General features: G+C 50.0%; 1 protein-coding gene and 1 non-coding gene across 2 annotated transcripts in view; one reads left to right on the top strand and one right to left on the bottom strand.

The window, feature by feature from the left end:
* The window catches only part of DYNC1I1 (dynein cytoplasmic 1 intermediate chain 1), a 1,862,117-nt gene that overhangs the window by 1,091,493 nt on the left and 758,617 nt on the right, over window positions 1-12,007 (top strand). The gene's annotated exons all lie outside the window — the stretch shown is intronic.
* LOC147689039 (U6 spliceosomal RNA) lies at window positions 4,409-4,515 on the bottom strand. Its single transcript, XR_015300792.1, has one exon. It is a non-coding gene; the product is annotated as a U6 spliceosomal RNA (small nuclear RNA).

Below are 12,007 nucleotides of genomic sequence, written 5' to 3'. Positions count from 1 at the left end.
TCTTTTTAAATCTGCGCTGGAAGAGTTATATGAGAGATTTATGTTTTCTTTATTGATGAGCATGGGAGAAAATTAAAATTAAGCTTAATTGATTACATATTTCGTTCTGTAATCTCATGTATCTCTTGTTTTTTTCTCTAACCTCTCTAGAGACCACCACACCTTTCTTCAAGATTTGTCCTTTCCATCAGGCTTGTGTGAATCACGAATTTGTGAATGCACCGGAATAACATTGAACTGTCAGTCTTGCAAGAGTGTGAAATAACATAGACATTAAACTTTTTACTTGCACTTGACATCAGAGAACTAATCATAGAAAAAGAATTAGACTTTCTATGTATAACTGAAACTTGGCTAAAAGATGACTGTAACCCAGATATTGCAACTGCCTTGCCCCCCAACTACACGATCTGTAGGAAGGACAGAGAGGTTATTAGGGGAGGAGGGCTGGCCATTATTCAGAGACTCACTGCAATGGTAACATTTTAACCTAAGCGCGCTTTAGGGAGCAGAAAGCCTTGGCTTCTGCTGTGCTATAAATGGATCACTCTCTTTCTCTGGGGCTCTGATCTATCGCCCTCCTGGCAATAGCAGAGCCTTTCTTGACTCACTAGGGGAACCCTCAGTCACGCTCCTCTTAGATACACCAATTTTACCATGCTTGGAGATATAAATCTGCACCTAGAATGCAGTAACGACCCGGGGGTCACCACCTTTTTTTAGGTTAGGTCACCGACACACAAGGCAGGACATACATTGGATGGAGTTTGCTCCAACTCCAACTTTACTTCACTTCGGACAGAGGCACCTACCCCGCAGGCTTGGTCAGACCATTACTTTAACCCCCTAACCATCTTAATACCCAAGACTGTACAGGCAGCCATGAACAGTCCTATGGCGGCGCCCAGGCGTAAATAGCATCTGCTAGCGACTAACCCCAACCTGCCCAAAATTGCCCCAAAAATATGCCAGCTCTTACTGGCGAGCCAGTAGAGAATTCCCATCATTTCCATACTTGGATTATGGCTATAAGTGAGGAATTAATTCCATTTAAGCACACTACTAGAAGGGGCAAAATAAAATCACACAATGACCCATGGTCTACAAAAGACCTAACGAAGCAGCATCTTCACTGCAGACAACTAGAACGTAGATTGAGAAGGGGCTACGACAAGCTAACTTGCATATTTTTAAAACTCAAAGGAAACAATATCATTCAGCTATTAAATTAGCAAAAAAAGATTTTTTTTTTTAACAGAATAGCTATGGCGAAGCAAAATCAAAAAGAGATATTTTCAATCCTAAAATCCTTTATTGATCCCAAAGCCTTACACTCACAAATTCCTCACTCTCAAACTCTTTGCAATGATATTGCAAATTATTTTGAGGACAAGATTAAGAATATCCAAAAGGGTTTGGAACTCTTAAGTACACAAGAACTTGTCAACGAACAGGAATTGGCCCATAGGCATAATAGGCCCGCCCTTCACACTTTCCAAACTGTTACTCTCTTACATACACACGCAGCTATATTAGCGTGTAAATCAGGTTTGCCATTAGATGCGTGCCCCCAACGATATTGCATCAAATCGTGTATATAGTAAATCCAGTGATTAATGACATTGTGAACTCCTCTCTGACTTCCGGCATTGTGCCCAACAAGTGGAAACTTGCCATAGTAAAGCCACTAAAGAAAGAACAAAATATGGACCCTTCCAATCTTTCCAATCTCAGGCCTATATCCCTACTGCCCATTTTGGGTAAAATTACTGAAAGAATGGTCCATAAGGAGCTCTTCACTTTCTGTGAACCATCTCAGATTTTCCACCCTCGACAGTCCGGCTTTCGTCGTAAACATTCAACAGAATCGGCACATCTAGAGATTTTAGATACTCAAGTTTATCACAGATAATGACAGGAAGGCAGTGCTGATCCTTCTTGATTCACTTTTTCCTAACTATTACTTATAATACTAAATTCAAGACATGCCAATAAGTTATATCTACCATTCTTCTTAATCACTACTATTTTTGGGTGATTAACATACCAATGCCCAATCTGTTCTTGTACATCTATTTGTGGTGACTCTGGCAAAAAAATAAGGAGAACTCATAAAAATATACTTTGTTGTGTCTGGGAAGTTTATCTTTTCCAAATGTGGATGCTTTTCCTCTGGAGTGTGGGAGACGTTCTCATGCCTAGTCTCCCACAAGTTCAACAGACCAAATGTGAAGTTTGTGTAGCTGTCCTACCAAGACCAAGGGGCATTTACCTGTTATGGCCTGGCAACGCAACAAGAATGCTAAACTTAAAGTGAGCTATATCTGTATCTTGTCAAAGTTAGTAATGTGAGGTGTGCAGACTCTTACACTTTAATTGGTAACAAGACTTTAAATGCTATGTTACAAAAGCGCAGCTGGAGACCTTGAATATTGTGCAGTTTGTTAAAACATATTTTTGTTTTACTCCAGTTAATAAAGCGGAAAGTAATTTATATCATATGTAACTAAATATGTCAATCAGTCAATCAACAGGATTTATAAAGTGATGCTGTTCACCTGTGAGGGTATCCAGGCACTGAGATCCAAGCTGCTCATGAGAATAACTTGAACAGTGTGTAGCAAATGAGGGTTGAAGTTGCCACATTTTGCGTCTTTCAAGTACCTAGTTAGCTTCAATCTCTTTCCTACAGTTGTGATTGTATGTAATTTAGGGGCCCTTGACACCTACTTTCCTTTCCAGGAATGGCAACGAATTGACACTAATCAAAGGCTTCTTTAAAAAAAAAAGTCTTCCTTCCCTCTATTCCTGCAGGTCAGTAGTAGTACATGCCCCGATTACTTACCGGTAATCTTCATTACTCCGAGTTAGTCTTCCTCGCCACATGACTTACAAAGTGAGCTTCAGCTCCACACCAGAACCCTCCAAAGCAAAAGTTAGCCTCCCATGCCTCCCATCCCTTCCCAATATGGCCGACCCATACCCTCCATGACCACTATAAAAGGAGGGCCGGCCCAAACCCAAAGCCTGAAACTACCAAGCCAAAACATGAAGCCGATAGCCAGACAGGGAGGGAGGGATGGGAACTCATGTGGCGAGGAAGACTAACTCGGAGTAATGAAGATTACCGGTAAGTAATCGGGGCATTACCCCCTCGTTAGTCTTCCTCGCCACATGACTTACAAAGTGAGCACATACCAAAGCCAAGCGGCTTCATGGAACCACACAAGGAACCAACGGGACAGAAGGGGATGCCCAGGACGGGGCAAACCCACAGAAGAGCGGAACGACCACCCAAGGGAGAGGCAACCACGAGCAGGAAAAACAGCCCACGTCGCCGGCAGAACACCACAACGGACCCAACCATAAGTGACGCCCCAGAGACAGAAATGCTCCGGGCAGAACGACCCTGGACAACAGGGACACAGGGACGCGCAGGCCAGGAGGAGGCCCGCCACAGCCAGTGACAGGAGAGAACAGACACTGAAAAAAAGGAAGCACTGGAGCAACACCCCGACCGCACCTCAGACATCCCGGAAGAAGAGGGAGAGACCCGCCGCCAGGAAAAAAGAAGGCAAGGGCACCCGAGGAGAGCCAGGGAGGCAATCCAAGGCAGAAAACCGGAACCAGGGCACAGGACCCGCCGACCCGGCAAGACCCGAGAAGGTAGGAGACCGAAGGAAGGACCCCAGCCCGTCCATGCGGAAGGGGGACCCAGAGGAACCTGCAGGCTCAAGGAGGAGCCCGGGACACAGCCAGAGGCCTCCACAGAAAATGGCACTGCAGCAAGCGAGCCACCAAGGAAAACAGCCAGGCAAAAATAGGACTGCCGGAAGACCGCAGAGCAGCCCACCGAATCCCAAAGCAGAGGAAAGGGACCGCCCGCCAGGAAATACAGAACCCCTAAGGGGTCCGCAAACAGCCAAGCCCGCAGAAGGAGCCGGCGCAATACCGCCAGAGGAGAGGAAACGCCCGGAAAAGTCCCAATCGGGTACCAACACGAACAGGAGACCCCCCGGCGAAAGACGGAGCCTCCACCCACCAGCCGAAGTAAGGAAAGCAAGTATTCACATCCAACCAGGCACATGGGCCAAACCCAACCCACTGAAGGATCACACCCAGACAAGAACACCCAGGGGACTAACCAAAACTAGTGGGACAGCCATCCAAAGGAGGCGCCAGTGGCAGGAACCATCGACTAGGCAAAGACAAACCACCATTGAAGCCATCCCCAACCGAAGACCACTGAAACGCAAGAAAGCGAAACTCAACCCAGAAGAGGAGAGATGAACCTCCGGGCCGCAACCTCCCCTGACCCACACACGGGGAGACAATGCAAAATCAACCATAGACAGCAAGCAGAGCAACAATCTGCAGTCACCCCAGTATAGAGAGCCTGGGCCGAAATAAAAACATGGAACGCTACACGAATTTGCATGTCATCCTTGAGCAGGGGCCATGCAAACCTTCTCTGAATCGTTCCAATGGAAGCATATGTGCCGCCGAAGCGAGCACCGCACACCAGGGAAAACCAAAGCGGACCCAGAAAAAACACCAGGAAGCAACTAGCACCGCACCAGAGAAGGAGCGAGGGGGGCACACGATCAGAAGCGTAAAAACAGACAGAGACCACAGAAGGAGGCGGCAGAAGTGACCACTCACCACAAGCAACTGCGGAGAAATGGCAGCGAGGAGGAGGGCGCAAGGGACGCCCGACGAGCCATAGGGCAGGAGGAGGACGGGACACCACCGCCGCGGCCCCAGATACCAGGAACAGGAGCCGAAGCCAAAGAGAACCCAGAGACCCCTGAAGCAGCCCGAGAGCAAGGACTGTAAATGATGTGCTAGGTCTGCTGGACTACCAACCCTCCCATCATTTGTCTGCCATGAAACATGTCTCAGCTTTCATCCTTCCCATATTTTGACTGAGTAAAACCAACCAGCGCTACCTAACTTCACCCCATTGCTAGTCAGCACTAAAGGGTACCCAATAACTAGTTCTCTTTGAATTACATTGAATTTATGTATTTTTTTAAACATTTTTATTTGCGTTTTCTTAAGTAACAACAGTACATTCATGTCATCAATAGTCAATTCACCCGACTTCCCTCCTCCCCCCCACTATTCCCTGTCATTAAAGTCATCACATTATGACCCATCACAGGCTTTACAGACAAGCTTATCTCTACCCTGAGGCTATTGTAGCTTGGTAATATGCGGTGGACTGGCCCTGTTTTGATGTTTACTACGGTTACCCAAGTCGTTTCAGAGCCCCACATCTAGACCATGATATTTCCTCCATTTACCCCACACTCTACCAAATTTCTTAGGGCATCCACGCGCCTTGTAGGTAACCCTTTCGGCTGCCATGTAGAGATCCATGCCCCTTTGCCATTCTTCCAGTTGTGGAACCGTGTCCGCCCCCCATTTCCTCGCCACGTCTCTTTTTGCTACCACCAGCGCATGGGTAAGAAATATAAGTTGCGGGCGGGCTAAGTCGACGTCATTAGTCCTACCCAAAAGGACCACCTTAGGGTCGTGCGGTAGGGGTGTCTCCAGCACTTCTCCCAGCTCCCTCAAGATCTCAGTCCAGTAAGTCTGTACCATCGAGCAGGACCAGATGATATGATAGAAGTCTCCCCCCTCTTGACCACACCTCAGGCACTTCGTATCTCTGGCTCGGGCCATTATGTGTAGGCGTACCCTATCAAAATATGCTCTATGTAGTACTTTAAACTGAATGAGCCTCAGCCTGGACTTAACGGCCACTTCCCTAGGATGCATGAGCACAGTGTCCCAAACTACCTGATCTATGTCCCCCCACATCCATCTCCCATTTGCACTTAAGAGTGCTTAAATCGTCCGACATGTTGTTCATCAAAGTCCTGTATGTGAGTGATACTGCCCTTTCCTGTATTAGTTCTTGGAGCAGGCGTCCTTCTAGAGGTGCGTACTCGGGGATTGTGTCCGTCAGGGTCTCCTCCATCCGCCATGCATGACGTAATTGAGCGTACTTAAAATACTGTGTCGGAAGCAGTCCAAATTCTGTCCTCAGTTTCTGAAATGATTTTAAATCCCCCTTATGCAGAACATCTCCAATCGTCGAGATTCCTATATCATCCCATTTCCTGAATCCCCGCAACTTATGGAGTTCCTGTAGCCATGTGCATTGCCATTGTGGCGTCTGTCTGGTGACCTTCTTCTCCCACCCCATGGACTTTGTCGCCCTATCCCACACTGTCAGTGTGAGTCTGGTAGCCGGCAGCAGTCCCGCCCTACCTCTGCCCCCATATATATAGTGATTATACGTGTGGTTGCCCATCTTATACCTCTCTAGCGCATACGTGGGGGGGGGGGGGAGCCGGAGCATGGAGCCAGTCATTTACGGGCACCCGGTGTTCCGCCCAGTAATACACCTCCACATTCGGAAGTGATATCCCTCCACTATATTGGTGTCTTTGCAGCATCGTCAGAGCAATCGGAGCTTGCTTTCCCAGCCATAGGAAGGTCCTCAGCTCCGCATTAATCTCTGTGAATACTTTACCAGGTAGGGGATAGTATTCATTCTGCAATGCATAAAGAAATTTAGGCAGTGTCATCATTTTGAACATGGCCGCTCGGCCTAGGATAGTAAGGGGAAAGAGTCTCCACCTGTTCACATCCGTCACAAAATTTGTCACTATCCTTCGTATGTTTACATCGTAGGAGCGGATTCTATCCATCGTCATAAAGACTCCCAAGTAGGTAAAACCTTCCTTGGTCGTCTGCAACCTCTCAGGGAGTGGTGGCCATTGTTCCCGTCCCTGTGGATCACATAGCACTGCTTGTGCCAATTAGTCTTATAACCTGAATGTGCTCCGTATCTTTCTAATTCACCAAACAGCGCCGGTATCGTTGTTTCAGGATGAGTGATATAAAGGAGAACGTCGTCTGCATATAGAGAATTTTTTTCCTTCATGGTGTCGCATGGTCCCCGTATCAAACCTTTAATGTCCCTATTCTGCCTGACAGCCGTCGCAAGCACCTCTATTGTTAACATGAAAAGCAAAGGTGACAGGGGGCCCCCCTGTCTGGTCCCCCTTTTCACTGGGAAGTCCCCCAATAGAGTTCCATTTACCTTGATCCTTGCTCTAGGGTCTGTATATAGTAGTTGCACCCATTTTCGGAACTTTGGGCCAAAGCCTAGTCTTCCCAGCACTCCCTCGAGAAAAGGCCAATGGACCGCATCAAATGCCTTTTCGGCATCCAATGACAGAAACCAATGCTGCTCCTTTCCACTCCCCACTTCCTGTAGCCAATTGTGGGTCCTCCGAAGGTTGAATCTTGTTGCTCGTCCCGGAAGGAACCCGGTCTGATCCAAATGCACCAAATCTGGGATGACCCTTTGCAACCTGAGGGCTAACACCGTCGCTAAGAGTTTTACTTCTATGTTCAATAGTGAGATAGGGTGATACGATGAGCAATCCTCAAGAGGCTTGCCCTCTTTATGTATCGGTACTATCTTGGCCAAGCGGAGGTCCGGGGGAAGACTGCCCTCCTGCAACGCCTCTTCAAAGAGACCCAACATGGGGCGCGCCAGCAGGTCTGCCGTTCGTTTAAAGAATTCTGCTGGGAAGCCATTAGGCCCAGGAGACTTCCCAGTTCGCAGTTTAGCAAGAGCCATTTTTACCTCTTCGATTGTGATGTCGATCCCTGTCATTATCGTCCAGCACCGCAAGGTCTAGATTCGTCATATATTGCAGAGCGGTCTCTTCCCTCCCCAGGTCCCGCCTATCGTAGAAGAGACGATAATGGTCTGCAAAAGCTTCCGCTATCTGGGCATCTGAGGTAGTCATTCGTCCTTGTGTGTCCCGTACCTGTTCCACCCATCGGTCATCTCGTTCTTTTCTACTCAGCCATGCCAGCAGTTTACCTGATTTGTCCCCCACATCATACAGATGGTGGAGTGTCGCCAGGGCCTGTGTCTTAGCCTCCCCCCATCACCAGGTCCCTATACTGACATTGCATATCTTTCAACTGGCGAAGTACTTCCCTGGATGCGCTCGACTGGTACTCCCTCTCTAGTTCTATAAAAGTGTTTCCAGTGCCTCAACTTCCCTTTGTTTCTTCCTCTTCTCCTCCGCCACCCTATTCTGTGCCCTATCCCTCATTACCGTCTTAAGGGCCTCCCACAGGACCACTTTGGAGTAGACTGAACCCTCATTTCCGGCCATATAGACCTTTAAATCTGCTCTGAGGCCTTTCAGTATCTCCGGGTTCTGTAGATCCCAAACCGACAATTGCCAAGTACCTTCCCTGCGAGTCCTACTCTTCCCCACCTCTATCAGCAATGGTGAGTGATCCGATATTCCTCTGGCCTTATATTCTGCTTTATCGTCCCTATTAAATACATGGCGGGCAAGGAAGACGTAGTCCAGCCTGGAGTACACCTTATGAGCGCTAGAAAAGAAGGAATAGGCCCTATCATCAGGGTGCAAGCGTCGCCACACATCCGTCAGTCCCAGGGTATCAATCATAGTATGCAGTGCTGTCGGTACCCGATCTCCCGTCCTGTCACCTGTTCTGTCCAGCGTTGGAGACAGCACGTCGTTGAAGTCCCCCCCTAACACCTGTAGGGTATCAGACGTCTGGAGTAAAACATCCATGACCCCCTTGAAGGTGTTTGCCTGGAGCTTGGGGGGGGGGAGGGCATAGGCTGACACAATCGTGTACTCCCTCCGTCTCCAAGTACCCCTCACTCCCACATAAGTTCCCTGTGGGTCTGTCCATACCCTTGCCGTCTGGAATGGTTGGGTCTTCCTGATCAGTATTGCTACCCCTCTAGAGCCGGTAGTGAAACCAGCATGAGCAAGAACTTTATACTGCCCTCTAGCTAAGAAGCCACAGTTGTTACCCTGGAGATGCGTTTCTGGATACGGAGTCGACTGCAATTGTTTCCTAGTCCTCGGTTTTATGGGCCTTCGTGCCTTCGGCGAGCCCCACTGGGATCCACTAGTCGCCGTCTTGCTTGCCCTTCCAGGGCCTTCGGTCTCTGGTCTCCGGAACGGAGGACGCTCCTCCAGCCACTGCCACACATCCTCCGGATGATTGAAGAAGTGCGTCTTTCCCTCAAAGATCACTTTCAGTTTCACCGGGAAGAGCAACATGTATGTGAGATGCATGTCCCTTAGTTTTGCTTTCACCGCGTCGTAGGATCGCCGTTGTTTTTGCACTTCCTGGCTGTAATCCGGGAATGTCATAATATTGGTGTTTTCAAATTGGATCTCTCCCAGCTTTCTGGCCTCACGCAGTATCAAATCCCTGTCTGCGAAGTTGAGGAAGCGGGCAATGACCGGCCTAGGTCACGCTCCTTCGGGTGGTTTTACCAGTAGCGCCCTGTGTTCCCCGTTCGATCACAAAGCAGTTAGAGAACTGCGCTTCCGGGAAGGTTTTCCGCAGCCAAGTATATAGGAAAGTCGCCATGTCGCCATGTCTGTCCCTTCGATTCCTTCTCTAAAGCGAAGCGTAGGGTATTGCATCTCGCTCTATTTTCTGCATCGTCCACCTTCCATAATAGTCGATGGTGAGAGGCCCTGAGCTCCGCCATTTCTTTCCTGAGGACAGTGAGTGAATCTTCTGCTTCCCCAATCCGTGTTTCGGCAGTGGTCACCAGTTCCGTGAGATTACGGAAGTCCTGCCTCAGAAGTGTTACCTCCGAGCCCACCTCTCCTATTTTGACCTCCAGGGCGGCTCGTGATTCCTGAATGTCTGTCCTGGACACCTGAATTGCCTCCATTAGTAGTTCCGTGTAAGGACGAGAGCCGGAAGGCACAGCCTCTGCCGGCGGCCCAGTCGTGGCATAATTGTCCATGGTCCCCTGCCGGGCGGTTTTGGCGGCCAATTCTCTTTTCCCCATCTCTGAGAGCTTTTCGTCCGCTTAGGTGTGTATTGGCACTCAGGGGTGATTCACCACCTCTCGTCCAGTAGATTCTGCGATGGTGCCGTCCCGCACGCGTCCGTCGTGATAGCACTGGATAATCACCGCCCCAGTCTGCTCATTCCAGGGTCCGCTCTTCCCGCACCTTTTCTGTCACGCCCTGCGGCTGCCGCGTGGTTCTTGCAACGCTGTCAGGGCCTACCGTTAGGTCCATGCACTGTGGTATTCAGCTCCCACTCTCCTGGCATCAAGCCTCACCTATCACATCCACCATGTAGCGCGCCAGCGCCCCTGGCTATCTACAGTAGGCCAGTCCTGTGCCTGGGCTCCGGTTGTTTATCTGTCACCCCGGGGCTCCGGCCCTCTCTTTCCCTATTACCTGTGAGGCGCTCACCGCTCCTGGCCTTGGTATGGTGACGGGTGCTAGTAAGGCTCATCTGGGTCCTCTCCTCACCTGTATCCCGGTCTCAGATCCGATATGGTTAAGGGGCTCAATATTGCGCAGCGTCCGTTCCCCTGGCCCTTGCCCGCCGTGCCACTATTTCTGCTCCTTCACCACCGCCTCTAAATGTCTCATCCAACCATCGGACCCCCTAGTCTTACCGGTGTATCCTTCTTCCTTCCCTTGCGGGGTCTCCCTCAGCCCTTCCAGCATGTGTGGCAGTCCGGGTGACTTCTGTCTCAGGGCCTCGTCTCACCAGCACCTTGGTCCCAGAGTTGTTGGCGGTGAGTAACAGACCATGTAGCGCATATGTGCCCTCGCCCTTCCCCTGTAGCGTGGCCGCCTCCTCCTCTCCGGGGCCCACCTCCGCCGCCTGCCGCCGTGTTGTTTGGTCGGGTCTCGCTCTCCTGGGAGTGTGTCCACTGCTGCCTTTAGCGGGGCCTCCTCCAAACCCCCGCGAAGCACCCCAGCCAGAGCGCTCCTTTGGTCTGCAGCGCCCCCGCACCTCTCCGATGATCCCCGGTCTCGCGTTCCGGCCCGGCGGCCTGCAGTGCAGCGTCTCTACCAGCACCTCACCCTGCTCCCTCAAATCACCGGTCTTCACTGCCGGTGATGGGCCTTTCGGTCGTATACACTCACCGACCGCCCCCAGGAGCCAAGAGGGGGGGTCCGCGCCTCCAGTTCGGGCCCGATTCCAGAGCCGTTCGGCCCTCTTCCGTTGAGCCCAGGTGCTGCAGAGCTGCCACAGCCAAGCTGCGGCCGCACCACTCCCGCCCTGCCGCCGTCAGCTGCACATCGCTGACTCCTGAGCTCCGACCCGATCTCAACCTCCGTCTCCGGTGTCTTTCACAGTAGGCACACTCCACTTTCTCAGGGTGACTCCGTCATTCGGCGGCCGCTCTGAGTCCGGCCGCCATTTTGCTGCTTCGGTGCCGCCCTTGCCTCCGCTTCTGCTCCAGATCTCTCCGCCCGTGGACGTGATGGATGTTCACCGCGGACCTCAGGGCTCGCCAGATGCGCGTACGAACCTTTATGCACTCTTTTGGGTATTTTTAACTAAAGTTTATCGTCGGATTCTGAGCAGCTCCGCAGGAGCCACAGCGGCACACGTCCTACCCGGCCATGCTGTTGGCCATGCCCACGAATTACATTGAATTTTTGAGCTATTTTTTTATCGGTGCTTTTTCGTGGTTTTGTAATTTTCGATCCCTGTATCCCATTTTAGTTGTTTTTTTTCATTTTACTAATTACATTTAATTCCTTTTAATCTACTTTTGTTTGGGAATATTAGCCTCATTATTTCTCCACTCTAGTATTGTTTATGTGTTGATCATTGTGTACTCCATGCAATTTTGTCTGATGAATGCTTTAGTGCTCGTGACAAGTTAAGAAAGGTAAACTCAAGATTCTTCATTAAAATCTTGTGTCCCTCATTGGACCTTGATTGTTTTTTTTTTTTTCTATTCAGGGCTGCCAAGTTTGCACTGGTGGTCCGAAATAGACGAATAGGGCATCAGGCCACCAGCTGGAACCAGTGTGTATGATCTGGTGAACTTATACTGTGGGCACCAATTGTTCGGACAGATGGTGTAAGTGCCCATCAGTGGAGAAAGGGAATGTAATGTTGACAGAAACATAACATTTCTCCC

The sequence above is a fragment of the Lissotriton vulgaris genome, chromosome 10 (assembly GCF_964263255.1).
Source record: "Lissotriton vulgaris chromosome 10, aLisVul1.2, whole genome shotgun sequence".
NCBI lineage: Eukaryota > Metazoa > Chordata > Amphibia > Caudata > Salamandridae > Lissotriton > Lissotriton vulgaris.
Note: the sequence above shows the minus strand (reverse complement) of the source record. Positions and strands in the feature narration are given on the sequence as shown.